This window comes from Cervus elaphus, chromosome 19 (assembly GCF_910594005.1).
Source record: "Cervus elaphus chromosome 19, mCerEla1.1, whole genome shotgun sequence".
NCBI lineage: Eukaryota > Metazoa > Chordata > Mammalia > Artiodactyla > Cervidae > Cervus > Cervus elaphus.
Window position 1 is genome coordinate 91,631,467 of NC_057833.1, and position 17,877 is coordinate 91,649,343.

At 43.8% G+C, this 17,877-nt stretch overlaps 1 protein-coding gene and 1 non-coding gene across 2 annotated transcripts in view; one reads left to right on the forward strand and one right to left on the reverse strand.

Moving 5' to 3' along the window:
* SLC9A9 (solute carrier family 9 member A9) overlaps positions 1–17,877 on the reverse strand; it is a 646,928-nt gene that overhangs the window by 26,853 nt on the left and 602,198 nt on the right. The window lies entirely within an intron of this gene.
* TRNAM-CAU lies at positions 10,039–10,111 on the forward strand. Its single transcript has one exon. It is a non-coding gene; the product is annotated as a tRNA-Met (tRNA).

The following is a 17,877-nucleotide window of genomic DNA, read 5'->3' on the forward strand; positions in this document are numbered from 1 at the left end:
CCAGAGTCAATCAATCAATCAATCACCAGGTTCTGTCTATTCTGCCTACCAAAGATCTCCCTATCCACCCACCCTTCTTTCCATCCATCCATTCATCCATTTATCTATCCATCCATCCTTCCATGCATGCATCCATCCTTCCATGCATCCATTTATTAATCCATCTATCCACCCATCCATCCATTTATCCTTTCACTTCTCTCCAGCTCACAGCTGTGGTCCTCACTCAGGTTGCCAGCACTTTTCTCCTGGGTGGCTTCAGTAGTCACCTCACTGCCCTAGGGGCTCTGCTGACTGCCCCCAGCTCACTGAATCACTTCCATTCCCAGTCACAGCCAGAGTGGTTCTTCTGCAATGTTGACTTGACCATGATACTTCATACTTCTCTGCCTACAACCCCATCAAGTGCTTTCCATGGCCCTGAAAAGTCTCACCTTCTTGGCATGATACAACTAGGGTTCTGAGATCTGGCTCCTGCCTCCAGTAACCACATGTGCTGAATCCTATCTTTTCTCAACCTTCACACTTGCTATTCCTTCCACCTGAGTGCTGAATCCACCACTGTCCATGGCTCCACTTCCTCAGTTTTCAGGACTCAAGTGTCAAGTCCTCCCAGAAGCTTTCCCTGACCCTCCCTACTCTGGACTTCACAAGCTGCACCCATTGTAACTACAGGGATCTTGGGATCTAATGTCAGAACTAGAACAACTAAGGGAGTGGAAAGAGTACTTGGACATATTATGCATGAACTACAGGTGAAACTGGGACTGACCCAGGCAAACCGAGGGTGTATGGTCACCCTCAGTTCAGTTCAGTTCGGTTACTCAGTCATGTCCAACTCTTTGTGACCCCATGGACTATGGTACCCCAGGCTTCCCTGTCCATCACCAATTCCTGGAGCTTGCTCAAACTCATATCCACTGAGTCGGTGATGCCATCCAACCATCTCATCCTTTGTTGTCCCCTTCTCCTCCTGCCTTCAATCTTTCCCAGCATCAGGGTCTTTTCCAATGACCCTAATCATGGCATTTATCACACCTTCAAATTATTTGTTAACTGCCTGGGTCTCCCCTAGCCCAGCCCTAGCCAGTAGACTGCAAGGTCCCTGATGACAGAGAATACCCAGTTTATAGTAGGTGCTCAATGCATATTAGAAATAAATAAAACAAGGGATGAATATGATAAAGAAACAGGAGTCTGGTCACATGGTCTCAGACTCCAGGGTCTGATGTAAAGTCATTTGTCCCCAAATCCTGCTGGTAGGTCTTGTTGTCTACTAGACCTAGGTTTTCTGTTTCTCCTCTGAAGAAGCCCCCAGACATCATAATAGCACAGAAAAGTACCATATTGCCTTGCTAACACTTTCAAAATACTGTATTCCAAAACACATCTGGCTGAGATGAAATGGATGGGTCAGGTCCCAAAGTGTGTTTCCTGAGGTGAGGACTTGTTAATTGATAAATGTCTACTGGGTCCAACTGGAAATTTTGCAGATCTCTTTATCTCTTAGACTCTTTTAAACACTGAGAAATAAGCAGTGTGTCTGAAATTTAGTTAGACACACAATCTATCCCCCTTAGCCTCTCTTATTTCCCAACTTTCATGTTCCATGAAACCTGCTCTGAGAAACAATAAAGTCATGTTTTCTGGCATCTCTAGGTAGATGAAAACTTCGTGTCCCTCAAGGCCTGACCAGTACTTTACTCATCTTTCCCCATTGCCTAGACCAGTTGGCACACAGTTGACACTCAAAAAAATGTCTGTTGCATGTGGACTGAAATGCCAAGAAGTCAAATGGAGGACAAAAGAGCTTGGAGTTGGGGGAACCATGTCACCCTGCCGCACTGGCCCTGCAAGTGGCCTAGGAGGAGACTGACTTGCCTGAAAATAACATAGGAAACCACGAGGCTGGTGAAGCTTGTCTGTCACACCTGGCCACGCTCCCTTTGAGCCGTGCCCACTGTGACCTCATGCCCTCTTCCCACCCCACCTCCTCAGTGTCCACACCCATGGGGTTTGGCCGTCATGGTCTGTTCACCAAAGCTCTAATTGATGAGGCTTAGTCTCACCCAGTGGTGTTTGCTTAGATGGTTCTTGCTGACTAACACCCTCTGGCTTCCAGGGAGGGCAGCTTGAGTGGCAGAAGTTTGGGTGGCAGGGCTTATTTTGAGCAGGATCTTACAGCCCCTCTATAGTACATCATCTCTCTGTCTGCACTCACTTGTGAGACTGGCTTGGCCATGCACCAAAGTCAAATGTTCTGTCCATCACCCAAAGGGGGACTCATGGGTCAGCATTCAAAAAGGAAGAAGATGAGGCTGTTCCTGAGACGTCAGGAAAGAAAAGCACACACCCAACTTAAAACCACATCTTGATGGAGGAGAAAAAAAAGATGGCGCCCAGAAGTTAAACCCTGTTCCCTTGGAGCAGGTTTAAATATCTGTCTTGAAGAATTTCTTTTTGCAGTATATATGTATTTTTTCCTTCTGAGACACTATTGCTTCTTTCAAATTAATTATTTATTATAGAATGACAAAATTTCATGAAGCTACAAGCTGAAACTCCACCTTTCTCACAGCCCCTTTTCCAATCTAAAAGGGGGGAAAAAGTCAGAAAATGCCATTGTGAAGCTTTGTAGTTGAGCTAATAGGTGCTGCAAGGGAGTCTGGAGGAGGGCTGGTCCCCTGTACTGTGGCTCAAAGCCAGTGAGGGTGGGGCTGGGGGACTCTTCTAGGCAGGACGGGGGGGTCCATCCTCTGGGAAATGAATTACTTTAAGCTTCTAGAACATGAATCAATCTGACTTCTCCCTGTGCCTTACTAAAGACTGCTTTAAATGTTTAGATTTTGCCCCTAGGAATAAGAGCCATTCTCTTGGCCTTAACCTGATACTAACCAGAACAGCAGGCAGGAGCTGGGGGGACTAGAAGCATCCGCAGCCTCTTCATTGAGCACATGGGATGAAGACACAGAGCCAGAGGCCTTCTGTTTGTCTCAGAAGCCCCTGGGCTGACCAACCCCTGGCATGGTGCATGGCTGCCATGGGATAAAGAATGACCATATGTAGCCTCATTCCTTCAGGTAGCTTATACCTCCAAATAAGTTCAGTCTGGGCTGACTCTGCTACCAAATGAATTAGGATTTTTTTTTTTTTTTTTAGGGTAGTTTAGATTTCTGCACTGCTGATGACAGCTTGTGGGTTGATGCTATTATTTCCATTGTACAGGGGAGCAACCTGAGGATCAGAAAGGCTGGAGATTTGATGAAGTTTCTATGCTTATGGTTTGAACACAAGTTGACCTAGCTCCAGAACTCATGTTCTTTCTGCTACATCCTGCCTCCTGCAGGCCACATGGAGGTCCTCTGTGCTTCCCTGCATCTATGGGGCCCAGGGTTGTAAAATCAAAGCTGTGAATCGGATGATCTAGAATATTCCTTCCTGATCTCTCATTCCATACCTTGAAGCAAACACAAGTTCCACTGTCAAAAATGGGGTTCCCATCCAAGCGGATGCCTAGGAAGGGAAATCTGCCCCCTTTAGGACCTCTTTTCTGAAAATGAAAGAACCTGGTGCCTTTTTGGTGTGTATGTGCTCAGTCCTGTCTGACTCTTTGTGACCCCATGGACTGTAGCCCTCCAGGCTCCTCTGTCCATGGGATTTTCCAGTCAAGAATACTGGAGTGGGTGGCCATTTCCTTCTCCAGGGGATCTTCCTGACCCAGGGAATGAACCTGTGTTTCTCGCGTCTCTGGCATTGGTAGGCAGATTTGGCTTTTTTTTTTTTTAAACACTGTGTCGCCTAGGAAGCCAGTACCTTTTAGACCAAGTGATTTATGTAAATCCCTCGATCCCTCTGTGCCTAGAAGGCACTGCTCTGGCTGTAGTATGGGTGGTCTTCTCTGAGCCAAGAGCCTGGCGCTGGTCATGGCCACACTTGCGGGGGCACAAAATGGAGGATACTCAAGTGCACTGAGGCCCCGGGGCTATAATTAGAGCTCTGCTTATTATTATTCTGGACGGGATGGGGTAGAGGTGGGAAAAGAAACCCTTTAAACTGAAGAATGTGTGGGTATAAATCTCTCTTCCCATTTATCTTTGTTTTGAAATGTGTTTAAGGATACATACAATATGCATCCCTCTCCTCATATATCTGTATGCTTAGATCAATTCATAAATAAAATATACAGCTGCTCGGCTAAAATGTATCACTTGTCTGTACGATTCCTCCTACAGGTTAATGCCTCCTGCCAAGGGAGCTGCCCTGGTTTGCATTGACTTTCAATGACCTACTTATATGCACTGGTTCAGGCAGAGTTTAACAAGTGGTCTGGCAGATATATGCATCTGAACGTATTCTTCAATTTTTACACTATTTTTGTATTATTTGGCTTCACTCTGCCAAAAATCAATAGTGTGTGAATAAAGTTAGGTTGGTGATCGCACCTTTAGATAGAAAAACTGTCATGAACAGATACTTTGGGGAATGGCTAAGGAAGGGAGACTAATTCATGCTGTTTGTCATTCTATGGCTGTTCTGCTATTGGAATAATTGGCATTTCCCGGATAATTGCTTTAAGATCTTCAGGGCTTATGGGAGAAAAGACCTTGAGAGCAGAGCCCACCCGAGGACTGCCTGTCATTGTCCAAGTTCACTTTCTGTTGCTGAATGTGATCTGAGACTGAGGTTGATGGCTGTGAATTTTAGTATGTTACTGTCAATCATAGGAGCTTATCTGATATCTTCTTTGGTCTGGAATTGGAAATTCCTGAATAATGTGATACTCGAGAATTGGGTAGTCTCAAGATCAGAAGGTGGTTTTAATCTCCATGATCAGGTTTTAAAATATGATTCCTGCAAAATTTATTAATATTGAAGAATCCTATCTTTGAGCACAAGTCTGTGTTTTAAATGTGTCTGAACTCTTGTAGGAGGTATTTCTTGTTAAAATCAAGTATTTAATTAGGGACCAGAAATTAAAAAAAAATTATAAACCTCTTTTCTTACATACATCTGTAAAAACAAAAAGAACAAATAAGATGAGGTGATGAAATGTAAATTCATATAAAATATTGTAGAATATACTCAGCCAAGTCAAGCACTTGGTGCATTGTGAATAACTGTTTCTTGTAAACCAAATTACAAAAAGTTGGATTAAAAAAAAATCAATTGACTATTATTTATATTCCATTTAATCTAGGTGCTTTAATAATGTCTATCTGACCAAATACAATATTGATTTTTTATTGCTGTGGGATTCACTTAACCTTAAATAAAACTAAAGAAAACTAAACCCCAGTTGCCTACCCTCTCCTGTAATTGTTGGTGTTTATAGTGGAAAAGAGAGTGCTGAATTTAGGCAACTGATGCAGGAAGGGGAAAAGAGGTAGGAGCTTTGGTTTTCTGTCTGTTTTCAACCAATAAATACCTATACTAAGTGTGAGACAATAGAAAAAAATATGTATATATATATTGGTCTTTGACCCTGCACTCTGACACAGGGATCTTGAGTCCCTTGTAAATTCCTAAGTGATGAACCACCTGGTGGTGGTTTGGTACCTAAGTCGTGTCTGACTCCTTGAGACCCCATCGACGGCCAGGCTCCTCTGTCTATGGGATTTCTCAGGCAAGAATACTGGAGTGGGTTGCCATTTCCTTCTCCAGGGAATCTTCCTGACTTAGAGATTGAACCCACATCTCCTGCATTGGCCGGCGATTCTTTACCACTGAGCAACCAGGAAGCCCCATCTTTTATAATCTTCTTTAATAAACTGGTATGTAAGTAAGTACAGTAGGCACCCTAAATACAAATGAGTTCCATTCCAAGAGTGAGTGCATAAGTTCATTTTGTTTGTTAAGTCCAACAACGTAAGCCAAGGTTCTCAACTAACACAGCTGGCTATATGGTACTGCACTGTAATAGGGTTTTTAATACTTTTCACAGAAATAATACATACAAAAAACAAAAAATAAAGAAAACATTTCACTCTTACAGTACAGTGCCTTGAAAAGTATGGTAGTGCCATCCGACAGCTGGCATACAGGGGCTGGCATCAAGCGAAGAGGCAAGAAGAGATACTGACTGGAAGATGGAAGAGCGGAAGGATTGTCAGCGCTGGGAGACGGAGAGCAAGCTGCGATTTCACTCCTACCTGATGCTAATGGAACACATGTTTGCATATTTGAAAATTCACAACTTGAAGGTTTCTATGTAAGGCACTTATTGTATTTCCCTGAGTTCTGGGAGCCTCTCTAGGGAGTTAATAAAATCTGAGGAGAGAGCTGTTGGAACCACCAATCCATAGCACAGGTGATAAGCTGGACTTGTGGCTGCCATCTGAAGTTGGGGGGTGAGGGAAACCATTTTGTGGGACCGAGCCCTTACCTGTGAGATCTGAAGCTATCTCCTGGTAGACAGTGTCAGGACAGAGCTAAATTGTAGGACACCCAGCTGATGTCCAAGACCTGCTCATTGTTGCAGAGAACCCTCCCTCCACACATGGTGACAGGAAGTATCAGAAGTGAAGGGCTCTGTGTGGGTAATAAAGGAGACTCCCAGGAAAGCAGGGCTTCCCAGGTGGCTCAGCTGGTAAAGAATCTGCCGGCAAAGCAGGAGACGTGGGTTTGATCCCTGGGTTGGGAAGATACCCTGGAGAAGGGAACAGCTACCCACTCTAGTATTCTGGCCTGGAGAATTCCATGGACTGTATAGTCCATGGGGTCGTAGAGTTGGACATGACTGAGCAACTTTCACTTTCACTTTCCAGGAAAGAAACGCAGCAGAAAAGAACTGGGTCTCCCCTACTGTGGAAGAAAAAATCTGGGTTTTTCCTCTAGAGTAAGGTAAGGCTCAGTGGTAAAGAATCTGCTTGCATTACAGGAGATGGGTTGGATGGTGGCAGGTTCAGTCCCTGGGTCAGGAAGATTCCCTGGAGAAGGAAATGGTAACCAACTCCAGTATTCGTGGCTCGGAAACCCTGTGGACAGAAAAGCCTGGTGGGCTACAGTCCATGGGATTTCAAAGAGTAGGACGTGACTTAGTGACTGGACTAAACAACAACTAAGGCTCAAATCCTTAGTGTGCATTTTCCAGTGTATCATACATCAAATAAGAAGACAAGACTCTTGCCAAACAGGGTACCCAGTAAGTATGTGACAAGGAAGCACAGAAATCTAGTGGTGGAGCCTGCTTCAGACAGAAGCATAAATTCCAGTTTCTATTTTACATTAATTTTTAAAGAGTATAAGTTGTATTCTAACTGGGTTGTCCAAAAGCTGAAAGAAAAGAAAATCTACAGATGAGAGAGAGTAGATGGATGAGGGTGGGCAGTGGCAACTCCTAGGACCTTCAGTTAGTTCAGTTCGGTTGTTCAGTCTGTCTGACTCTTTGTGACCCCATGGACTGCAGCACAACAGGCTTCCCTGTCCATCATCAACTCCTGGAGCTTACCCAAACTCATGTCCATAGAGCTGGTGATGCCATCCAACCATCTCATCCTCTGTCGTCCCCTTCTCTTCCTGCCTTTAATCTTTCCCAGCATTGGAGTCTTTTCCAATGAGTCAGTTCTTCACATCAGGTGGCCAAAGTATTGGAGTTTCAGCTTCAGCATCAGTCCTTCCAATGAATATTCAGGACTGATTTCCTTCAGGGTTGACCGGTTTGATCTCCTTGCAGTCCAAGGGACCCTCAAGAGTCTTCTCCAACACCACAGTTCAAAAGCATCAATTCTTAGGCACACAGCTTTTTTATAGTCCAACTCTCATATCCACACATGACTACTGGAAAAACCATAGCTTTGACTAGATGGACCTTGACGGCAAAGTAATGTCTCTGCTTTTTAAAATTCTGTCTCAGTTGGTCGTAGCTTTTCTTCCAAGGAGCAAGTGTCTTTTAATTTCATGGCTGCAGTCACCATCAGCAGTGATTTTGGAGCCCCCCAAAATAAAGTCAGCCACTGTTTCCATTGTTTCCTCATCTATTTGCCATGAAGTGATAGGACTTGATGCCATGATCTTCATTTTCTGAATGTTGAGTTTTAAGCCAACTTTTTCTGCTCTCCTCTTTCACTTTCATCAAGAGGTTCTTTAGTTCTTCACTTTCTGCCATAAGGGTGGTGCCATCTGCATATCTGAGGTTATTGATATTTCTCCCAGCAATCTTGATTCCAGCTTGTGCTTCATCCAGCCCAGTATTTTGCATGATATACTCTGTATATAAGTTAAATAAGCAGGGTGACAAAATATCACCTTGATGTACTTCTTTCCCTATTTGGAACCAGTCTGTTGTTCCATGTCCACTTCTAACTGTTGCTTCTTGACCAGGATACTGATTTCTTGGGAGGCAGGTAAGGTGGTCTGGTATTCCCTTCCCTTGAAGAATTTTCCAGAGTTTGTTGTGATCCACGCAGAGGCTTTGGCATAGTCAATAAAGCAGAAGTAGATGTTTTTCTGGAAACTCTCTTGCTTTTCTTATGATCCAGCAGTTGTTGGCAATTTGACTCCTGGTTGCTCTGCCTTTTCTAAATCCAGAGTGAACATCTGGAAGTTCATGTTGCATGTACTGTTGAAGCCTGGCTTGGAGAATTTTGAGCATTACTTTGCTAGCATGTAAGATGAATGCAGTAGTTTGAACATTCTTTGACATAGCCTTTCTTTGGGATTGGAATGAAAACTGACCTTTTCCAGTCCTGTGGCCACTGCTGTTTTCCAAACTTGCTGGCATATTGAATGCAGCACTTTCACAGCATCATCTTTTAGGATTTGAAATAACTCAACTGGAATTCTATCTCCTCCACTTGCTTTGCTCGTAGTGATGCTTCCTAAGGCCACCTTGACTTTGCATTCCAGGAAGTCTGGCTCTAGGTGAGTGATCATACCCCTTTGTGGTTATCTGGGTCATGAAGATCTTTTTTGTATAGTTCCTCTGTGTATTCTTGCTACCTCTTCTTAATATCTTCTGCTTCTGTTAGGTCCAAACCATTTCTGTCCTTTACTGTGCCCATCTCTGCATGAAATATTCCCTGGTATCACTAGTTTTCTTTATGAGATCTCTAGTCTTTCCCATTCTATTGCTTTCCTCTATTTCTTTGCACTGATCACTGAAGAAGGCTTACTTCTCTCTCTGTGCTATTCTTTGGAACTCTGCATTCAAATGGTTATATCTTTCCTAGGGCCTTGCCCAAGCTCTTTCTGATAGGCTTTGAGTACTATAACTTCTAATAGTTGCCTTATTTGAATCTCATTTCGATTTTGTAATTCACATGCCAGTGTCTCTATTTTGCAGATGAAGAAACTGAATACTCAGAAAGACTGAGTTACTTGCTTTAAGGTCACACAGCTCCTGCTGGGATGCTAACATTGATTGGACAACATGTTTTTTCTATGCACGCCCCAAGTAGGAAATAGAACTATGTCAAAAGTAACATTATCATGGGGATTAATATTTATAATTTCAATAAGTCTTTGTCACTTATTGGAAAATTTTTCATGTACAAGATGGAGAAGCTGATCAGAAGATCATTGATTGAAGTCCCATCTGTGATAAAATTTAATAATTTGTTATTGGTCAAGAAAAAGCTGGCTGGTTACCTCTGAAAATCCATGAAGCAAAATTAGTTTGCAGCTAGGTTTTGTTTTGCCTGTTGATGGAATAAGTAAACATCTGACGTTTAAGGGTTTTTTTTTTTTTTTTTTTTGCACTAACATTAAAACAAACTAACAGGAAACCTTATATAAAAATCAGAACAATCAGCAGATCTGGCAATTGGATCTGCTCTTCTGAAAGCTGACAGATGGTTCTGAGTACCAGCTATTCACTTTAGATGTTGTCTGTCATTTTCCACTTTGCTGTAGTCCTCACCAATTCCTAATGTCTCCCTGACCCTGTATCGGTTGTTTTTATTTCTTTTATTCCCCTCCGATCTGGTAGCTCCCTTTATTTGTCCAGCCTGCCTTGTCCCTGTAGGTGGGTTTCCTGATACAGAAAGCAATAGAAGCGAAAAGAAGAGATACTTGCATTCAAGAATCTACCAGGCTGGGACTTCCCTGGTGGTCCAGTGGCTAAGACTTTGCACTCATAATGCAGGGGACCCCGGTTCAAGTCCTGGTCAGGGAAATAGATCCCACATACTGCAACTAAAAAATCCTGTATGCTGCAATGAAGACTGAAGATCACACATGCTCCAATTAAGACCCGGTGTAGCCAAATAAATAAATAAATATTTAAAAAAAAAAATCTACTATGCCAGTATTTAGTTCTATGACCTCAGGCTAACCCATTAACCACTCAGAGTCTCAGATTCCTCATCTGTTACGTGGGAATGATAAATGATTTGTGGGAAGTTAAATAGTTCATGAGATTATGCTCAGTAAATGTAACTGACTCTAAGACATCCTTAAAAGAATTTTGCTCCCACCACCAATCTGTAGATAATGCTAAAACTGACAATGTACCAACAGCCTCTCATAGCCATTGTTTAGCTAACCTTTCAAATCACACTTTTCTAGGCCATTTTTGTTCTCTTCTATTCAAGTAGATTTTTAATTGTGCTTCAGACCATTTCCAGCATTACTGTAATTACATAGCAACATCTTTTCATAATATAAAATGGAACAATTGAGCAAAATATGCAAAAACTCCTGCTTCCCCTCATACTTGCTCATGGCACCCCCTCTTTGCCCATTGAGAAATGAAATCCCCACACTTTCTGGCATGTGGCTACCATTGTGGATCTTTCTATCATCACTCCTGTTTCAAGGACCTACAGTTGTTAATAATATGGTATTGCCCATCGTCTGAATAACCTTTTCTTGACTTCAACCAGAGAGTTAGCCTCGGTAGTGGTGTACCTACCTGGAAAGAACAATACGAAGTGGAACTTGGAGTCCCAGTAGTGACAAGTAAGTGGTAACCCTTGGGCTGGATGCAAGTTTTCAAAGAGTCCCTGACTTAACCTCCAACAAGAGGGAAAATGGCCCATGGAGGCCCTTACAGAAATAACTGACCTGCATTTTGGCAAAAGCATATAACTCAAAATAAAATTACTCAAGAGGAAAATGGCTTTCTTCTTGCATGAATGAGAAAGGTTGAGTTGAAATTTTTGTTTTGCCTGCTGAATTGTCCATAGAATTGATCTAGTTGGACCAGGTGCTAGAGGGGCTTCCCACATTTTGGGGTTCAGATTACCCATTGTGTGTCTAACCTGTGGATGAACGTGGTGCTTGGGAAGAGAGTGTTTTGAGGTTGTGCTGGGCAGGTGCTGGGGCAAACAGACAATGAAGGAAGTTTTTGCGTGCATGCATGCTCATTTAGTTCAGTCATGTCTGACTCTATGAGACCCTACGGACTGCAGCCTGCCAGGCTCCTCTGTCCATGGGATTCTCCAGGCAAGAATACTGGAGGGGATTGCCATGCCCTTCTCCCGGGATCTTCCCGACCCAGGGATTGTACCCAAGTCTCTATGTCTACCTGCGTCTGCAGATGGGTTCTTTTTTACTGGGCCGCCAGGCAAGCCCAAAGGACGTCTGGATCCACAAACCAATGTTAACCTTTAACCAGGTGTCCATCTCATCCTGTGCCTGAATCAGCCAATTTCCTTTTTGTTTCACTTGTTGGATCATTGGGCTTTCCTGGTGGCTCAGATGGTAAAGAATCTGCCAAAAATGAAGGAGTCCTGGGTCAATCCCTGGATTAGGAAGATCCCTTGGAGAAGGGAATGGTGATCCACTCCAGTATTTTTGCCTGGAGAATCCACATGGAGAGAAGAGCCTGGCAGGCTACAGTCCAAGGGGTTGCAAAGAAACAGACTTGTGTGAGCAACTAACAATGTTGGGTCATAGCTCCAAGCCTGTTGCACTTAATGGCATGAACACCAGCTCCTACTGGGATGTGGGGAAGACCTGCTTGCTAGCAAGATCTTCACATGTTCCTTTCTCTTGGGAGTTCATTTCCTAAGTTCTAGGTGTGGCAGAGAAGTTCCTTGGTCTTCGGAAGGGTGAAACTCAGGCTGCTTAGCAGGGCATTGGCAACGCAGGGCCTGCTGCCTTGAAACAGACACTGTCAGTTAAGAATAGCTTTCTAAGTTTTAGGGTGCTCAGGCACAGCTGAATTATTTCACTGTTTGTGGCTGATCTATTCTTATGCTTTGTGAGCAGCTTCCACAGTGCAGCAAGAGCACAGAACACAGAAGAGGGTTGTTGGGCGAGGCATCCAAGGGCTCTGAGTAGGCGGATCTGTTTCGGGAGTTTGCTCTGAGAATTCTGAAATCCAATCATTCCAGATAGCGAGTGTGCCCTAAGCTCTTTACCTCTCCTGCTGGAGAGTAAGGAACATAAAGCACAGGCTGCCAGAAAAACCCTGGGGCTACCATCACCACTTTGGTTTTAGGCAAGCCACTTCAAGTCTCTGAACCTCAGTTTCCCTATTTCTCAGACAGAGATCACTCCATTAATGACATGAGAGGTGAGCAGGGTATATATGCTGTATCACTGGGTGCCTGACGCCCGGCAAATGCTAGGTGCTCAGGAAATGTCAGTTCTTTTTTCCTTTTCTGATATCCACGTGTTTGCTGCCCTAGCAGAAAGTGAGCTGAAGGCATGGAAAGAGTGCTTAATATTTTATCTGTTATCCATTACTTTCTTTCTGTTTTCTAGAGCATTATGATTCTTTCCTGAGAGGCAAAGAAGGCCCTAAGAAGATTAAATCAGCATGTAAATTTCAGCTTAGTTCCAAGCTAAGCCCCTTAAGACATCTGTATTTTGTGGAGAAGTGGCAGCCTGTAGCAGGGCTCAAGCACAGGAGTTGTGAGCAAGCACACTGGCAGGGCCACTGGGGCCGCTCGCTTAGCATGCTGGTGCTCAAAGGGGCAAACATCAGGACGGCCTGGAGGGCTTCTTAGAACAGCTTGCTAGGTGTGTCCTGAAGATTTACATTTCTTGCAATTCCCAAGTGATGCTGATCCTCCTGGTCTGGAGACCATACTTGGAGAAATGCTGCTTAGTGGGAGGAGACATGCAGGCAATTGGGACCCCATGGCTCTGGACCCATCCTGGCTTTAGGCAAGTCACTTAAACCCTAGGAGACAGGGCTTCCACTTGTACAACAACAGGGCAAAAAGTATAATTTGGAAAAAAGCATAATTTAGAACAGAGCTTCCTAATCACTTTTTTCTGGAGTGAGTGGCCAACCCAAGCCCTGCTAGACTGATGGAGGGCTCAGGGGATCTCTATCTCAGCACATGTGTAATTCACCCTGAGTGTTTGGTTGGGAAAGTAAGACTAAATGGTTAAGAGCAAGTGCTTTCAAGTTATGGAAATCCTAGGGTAAGTCCTCTATCTGCTGATCTGTGCAGTCTTGCAGCTATTCATCTGGGTCTGAGCCTCAGTTTGGTCAGCTGTGAAATGGGCACAATGATTGTATCTATATCACACATGTGTGCTAAGTCTCTTCAGTCGTGTCCGACTCTATGTGGCCCTATAGACTGTAGCCTGCCAGGCTCCTCTGTCCATGGGATTCTCCAGTCAAGAATACTGGAGTGGGTTGCCATGCCCTCCTCCAGAGATCTTCCCAACCCAGGAATTGAACCCTCGTCTTTTATGTCTCCTGCATTGGCAGGTGGATTTGTTACCACTAGTGCCAGCTGGGAAGCCCATCTATATCATAGGTTTGTGGTAAATATCAAATACAGTAGTACATGCAGAGGGCCAGGCATGCAAATTACCTTGCATAGAGTGAATGCTAATAAACATTAGGTATCATTCTTATCACTATCTATTATTATTTCCATTTCTTAAATTTTGCAGTTCATTCTTGTGCCTATTCTGGACCTTATTAGAAGAAGGAGGCAAACCTTCACTGTTTAGAAATGTAAAAACTTTTTAACCTTGTAATTTTTAAAATTTTTTTTGTCAGGGGCATTGCTGTAAAACAATGCTTCTCAAACTCAAATGTGCATTCATATCACTGTGGAATGTTATTAAAATGCACATTCAGACTCAAAAGGTCTAGGGCAGAGCCTGAGAACCTGCATTTCTAAGCAGCACAAGTGGACCACACTCCTGGTCCACGGACTCACACTTTGCGTGGCAAGTCTCCTCAGCAGTTGCTTTTGAACTCGGTTGCACATTGGGATCATTTGGCGACCTCTAAGCCCAGACCATACACCAAACCAAATAAATCCTGCTCTCCAGGGGTGGGATGAAAATATCAGTCCTAGCTGAAGCTTCAGCTCATCCCAATGTGTACAGTGTCAACAGCACTGGTGCTTAAATTTGGCTCCATTGTGGAGAGTCTTTAAAAAATAATGATGCTTGGGTCTCACTCTCAGAGATTCTGACTTGGTCCAGAGTGAGCCCTGAGCCTAAGATTTTTTGAAAACTCCCAGGTATTTCAATGAGCAGTCAAGTTTGAGAACCACTCTCTAAGGTTCACAGTACTCTTTAGTAAGGCAAAGGGAGAAATTGCATTTGATTCATATTCCAGGAGCTTAAAGCAATTAATTTCCCTTCAAATGGACCCCCTTTTCCCTAGGAGATCTGCACTGAAACATGGCCAAAATAAGAATCTTTCTTACTCTTATTTTAAAGGCAAAAACCTGTTTAACATCTGTATTTAGGAGGCTGCATTTGTACTGTAGCTCACAAATAGACTCAGGAGAGAGTGTTCAGTTCCTAATTCCCTCCGTCACCACCTTCAGCGTGACCTTGGAAAATCTTTTTATGTTTATGTTTCCATATTTTCTCATTTTTGAAACCTGGCTAATCCTACAAAGTGACCACAGGACTGGTAAATGGTCTGCTGCACCTTCACAAACACTCCTGCTCACTTCTCCAAAATTGTTCTGATTTGCTGACTCCATTTGGACCTTTGTGCAAAATGCACACTTAGTGAGTTGTGAAAATCTGTCACATTTAAACAATAGTTTTCTATCTCTCTCTCATAAGGGTGCCAATTGCTTCCTGTTCTATTCACACAAAATTTAGGCTTAATACACCCCAGAGGCTCAGAGAAGTCAGCAAGACGACGGAAACGGTTTTTTAAAAACTGTGGTTTTGCAGGCTTGGCAGGGGCAGGCTTTTTTTCCACCTCCCCAGTGGAAACGTCCCACGACTTTCCAATGGCCCACTTGGTCCCCTAGCCCACATTTCTGGGTAATGGTCTGTACTTGAGCTTTATGAAACGGGCTCATACATCTTGGTTTCCCTAGCACTCTGTACACTGCAGGGTGCATAGTAGGTGCTTAAGAAGTGACCGTCTAACGAATGAAGTGGCAGAAACAAGTAAAATCGGAGCCAAAGAATTCCAGGAAACAGAACGGAAATTATATTGAAGGGAAAAAGTAGGTAAAAATAAGGTATTCATGCTAATAAATGTTGGAGGGAATCAGTAGATGCAGAACAGGCCAGGAGGCCTGCATGAGATTTATGTGGCACAAGGGGATGAGGTGGGGGTGGGTTGGGGTGGCTGAAACAGAGAAAAGGGAGGAAACGACCAGAGAGAAAGAAATAAAGGTAGTGACTGACTAGAGACTGAGGAAGAGAGTAGAAGTAGGAAGAAGGCTCTGGGGGAGGGGGAGAGCCGTCGGGAGGACAGACCCCCACTCAAGCTAGGACAGTTGGTCCCCTCACTGAGGTCAGACACAAGTGGTGAAGGTCTGACTGGGGCAGGACTGGCGGGAAAAGTCACACCAGTGTGAGTGAAGTGGGCCACTGTCAGCGTTCAGGACATTTTCTGGAATCGGATATTTTCAAATTACATAATCCTCTTTGTTTTCAATTATCCTTCTCGAGAGAGTCCAGCCCCTCCCACCTTACAAATCCACCTCCAGTTAAGCCCCTGACAGCCCCTAGTAACACCCGGGCCACTCCTTGGCAGCCTCCCCCCAGGCCTCCCTTTCCAGCCACAGCATCCTGCCCCTCCCCGTGGAGCCTCCGCTGCTGCATCTCCAGGCATTTCCCCTCCGACTTCCAGACACTTCCGGTTGGTGTGACACACAGACTCTTAAGCCGCCTTCCTGTCCCCAGGGACCCTCCAGGGCCACTGCCAGCCTATTGGCAGCCGCTGTGCACATTGGAAAAAGGGGCCCTTGAGGTCTTGCAGATGAGCTGAAGAAAAGTGTTGGTGGGATAAAACAAGACGTGTGTCACAGAGTCAGAGACTCTAGAAGGAGGCTGTGTGTGTGTGTGTGTGTGTGTGGTGTGAAGAGAGGGATGTGTGTACAGAGGTGTTTGGGGAGACCTGCTCATAAAAAGTGATATTTGAGCTGAGTTTTCAAAGATGAACAATTTTGCCTCTTCCAGATGGTTTTAGTGGGGGAAGTGGGTGGAAGGAAGGAAGAGAACTGCTTAGGGGCAGGCATAGTGGGTGCAGAGGAGCAGAGGTGGGAAACTGATTTTTAGTATTGCTAGAGCCTTTGTGTGAAGGCAGTGAACAGGGGACCAAGTGATGGAGACAAGGTTAGAACAGGGGGGAAGAACCAGGTCACGAAGGAACCTGAATGCCAGGCTCAGAGGCAGATGTCACCTTACAGGAAATAATGTCTGGTGTGAAGCAGGAATGACATGTGGAATTTTTTTTTTTTTTAATATATATGAACAAACTCAGCCTCAGAGGGGTATTTATAAATGACCTGCTCCATGTCACATAGTTAATGACAGAACCGTAACTTGATTCCATTTTGTTGTGCTTATACCTGGGTCTTTTCACCTAGACCTCAGGCCTCAGTGACCTGTGAGATTTTCCTTGCAGAACTGGCTAGGCGTCTTCACTTCCCTCTAAAGCTGCAAAGGACTGGGCTCAGGTCATTTCAGAGAATGCCCCTTGGGCCCCTAAATTGGTGCTTTAAAAAATCCAGTTGCTTCATTTCTTAACAGAAGGACTTTATTTATACCAGGTTAGTCTTTAGGAAGCTAAACCAAAAAATGTTCCATTGGGCATTTATTGGCCCTGATTTCCAGAAAATATTTATATTGTCAGCTGAAAAGAGGGCAAGAGGGAAACTAGGGGGAGGGGAAGAGGACTCAGTGATATCTTAAATCTCCATGGGAAGATAGCAACTAAGACAGTCAGCTCTTAGTGGCCATTGGATGGTGTAGCCACTGGTTTTGGTCTGGGACTTCAACATAACTTCATTCCAGGTCTGCTTATGAGAAGAAAATGGAATTTTTTCAACATTTTTCTCCTTTTCTTGTCTTCTGTACACAGGTGAGATTTCTACCAAACAGAGAGATGGCCTCAGGGAGGAGAGAGATGAGAAAGAGCCTTGAAAATCCCATTTCTGGGGTTAATCTTCTGAATAACTGGTGGCTGAAACATCTAGGAAACACCCACTTTAATGGCTGTGCCTGGGAAATGCCTTTGTTTCTCTCTAGCAGTGAAAAACTGCATCCTGTGTCTAAGATATGAAACCAAGAGAGGAACCCAAAGTCTCTTAGTCATCTGGAGTTCTACAACAGAGGCATTTTGGGATTAGAGGGGATGTTTATGCTTCATGTTGGTGGCATTCAGGCCTGAGTCAAAAACTTGGTTTCAAGTTGACAGACTTGATAAGAGTCCAGCCAAGGCTGACTCATGAATGAGACATATAAGGTCTATCTTCAGAGAAGCCAATAAATTAGCATTATCACTGCTGATAAGACGGAGTCTTTCTGAGATTTCTCTCAATAAAGATAATGTGAACAATAGTGACTTCTGAGAATGTTTCCTCAGACATCCAAAATCCATCTCCTATCAGTATTTTTTTTTTTTTTAAAGTTTGGTTTAACATCTTTCCCTTTCTTCTCAAGTATTCCTATTAAAATTTAAGTTCGGTGACATAAATTCCTTCTTTTTTTTCCACACAGATTTTTTTTCTAAGGATTGACTATTTGCAAGCCCAGTGAAGA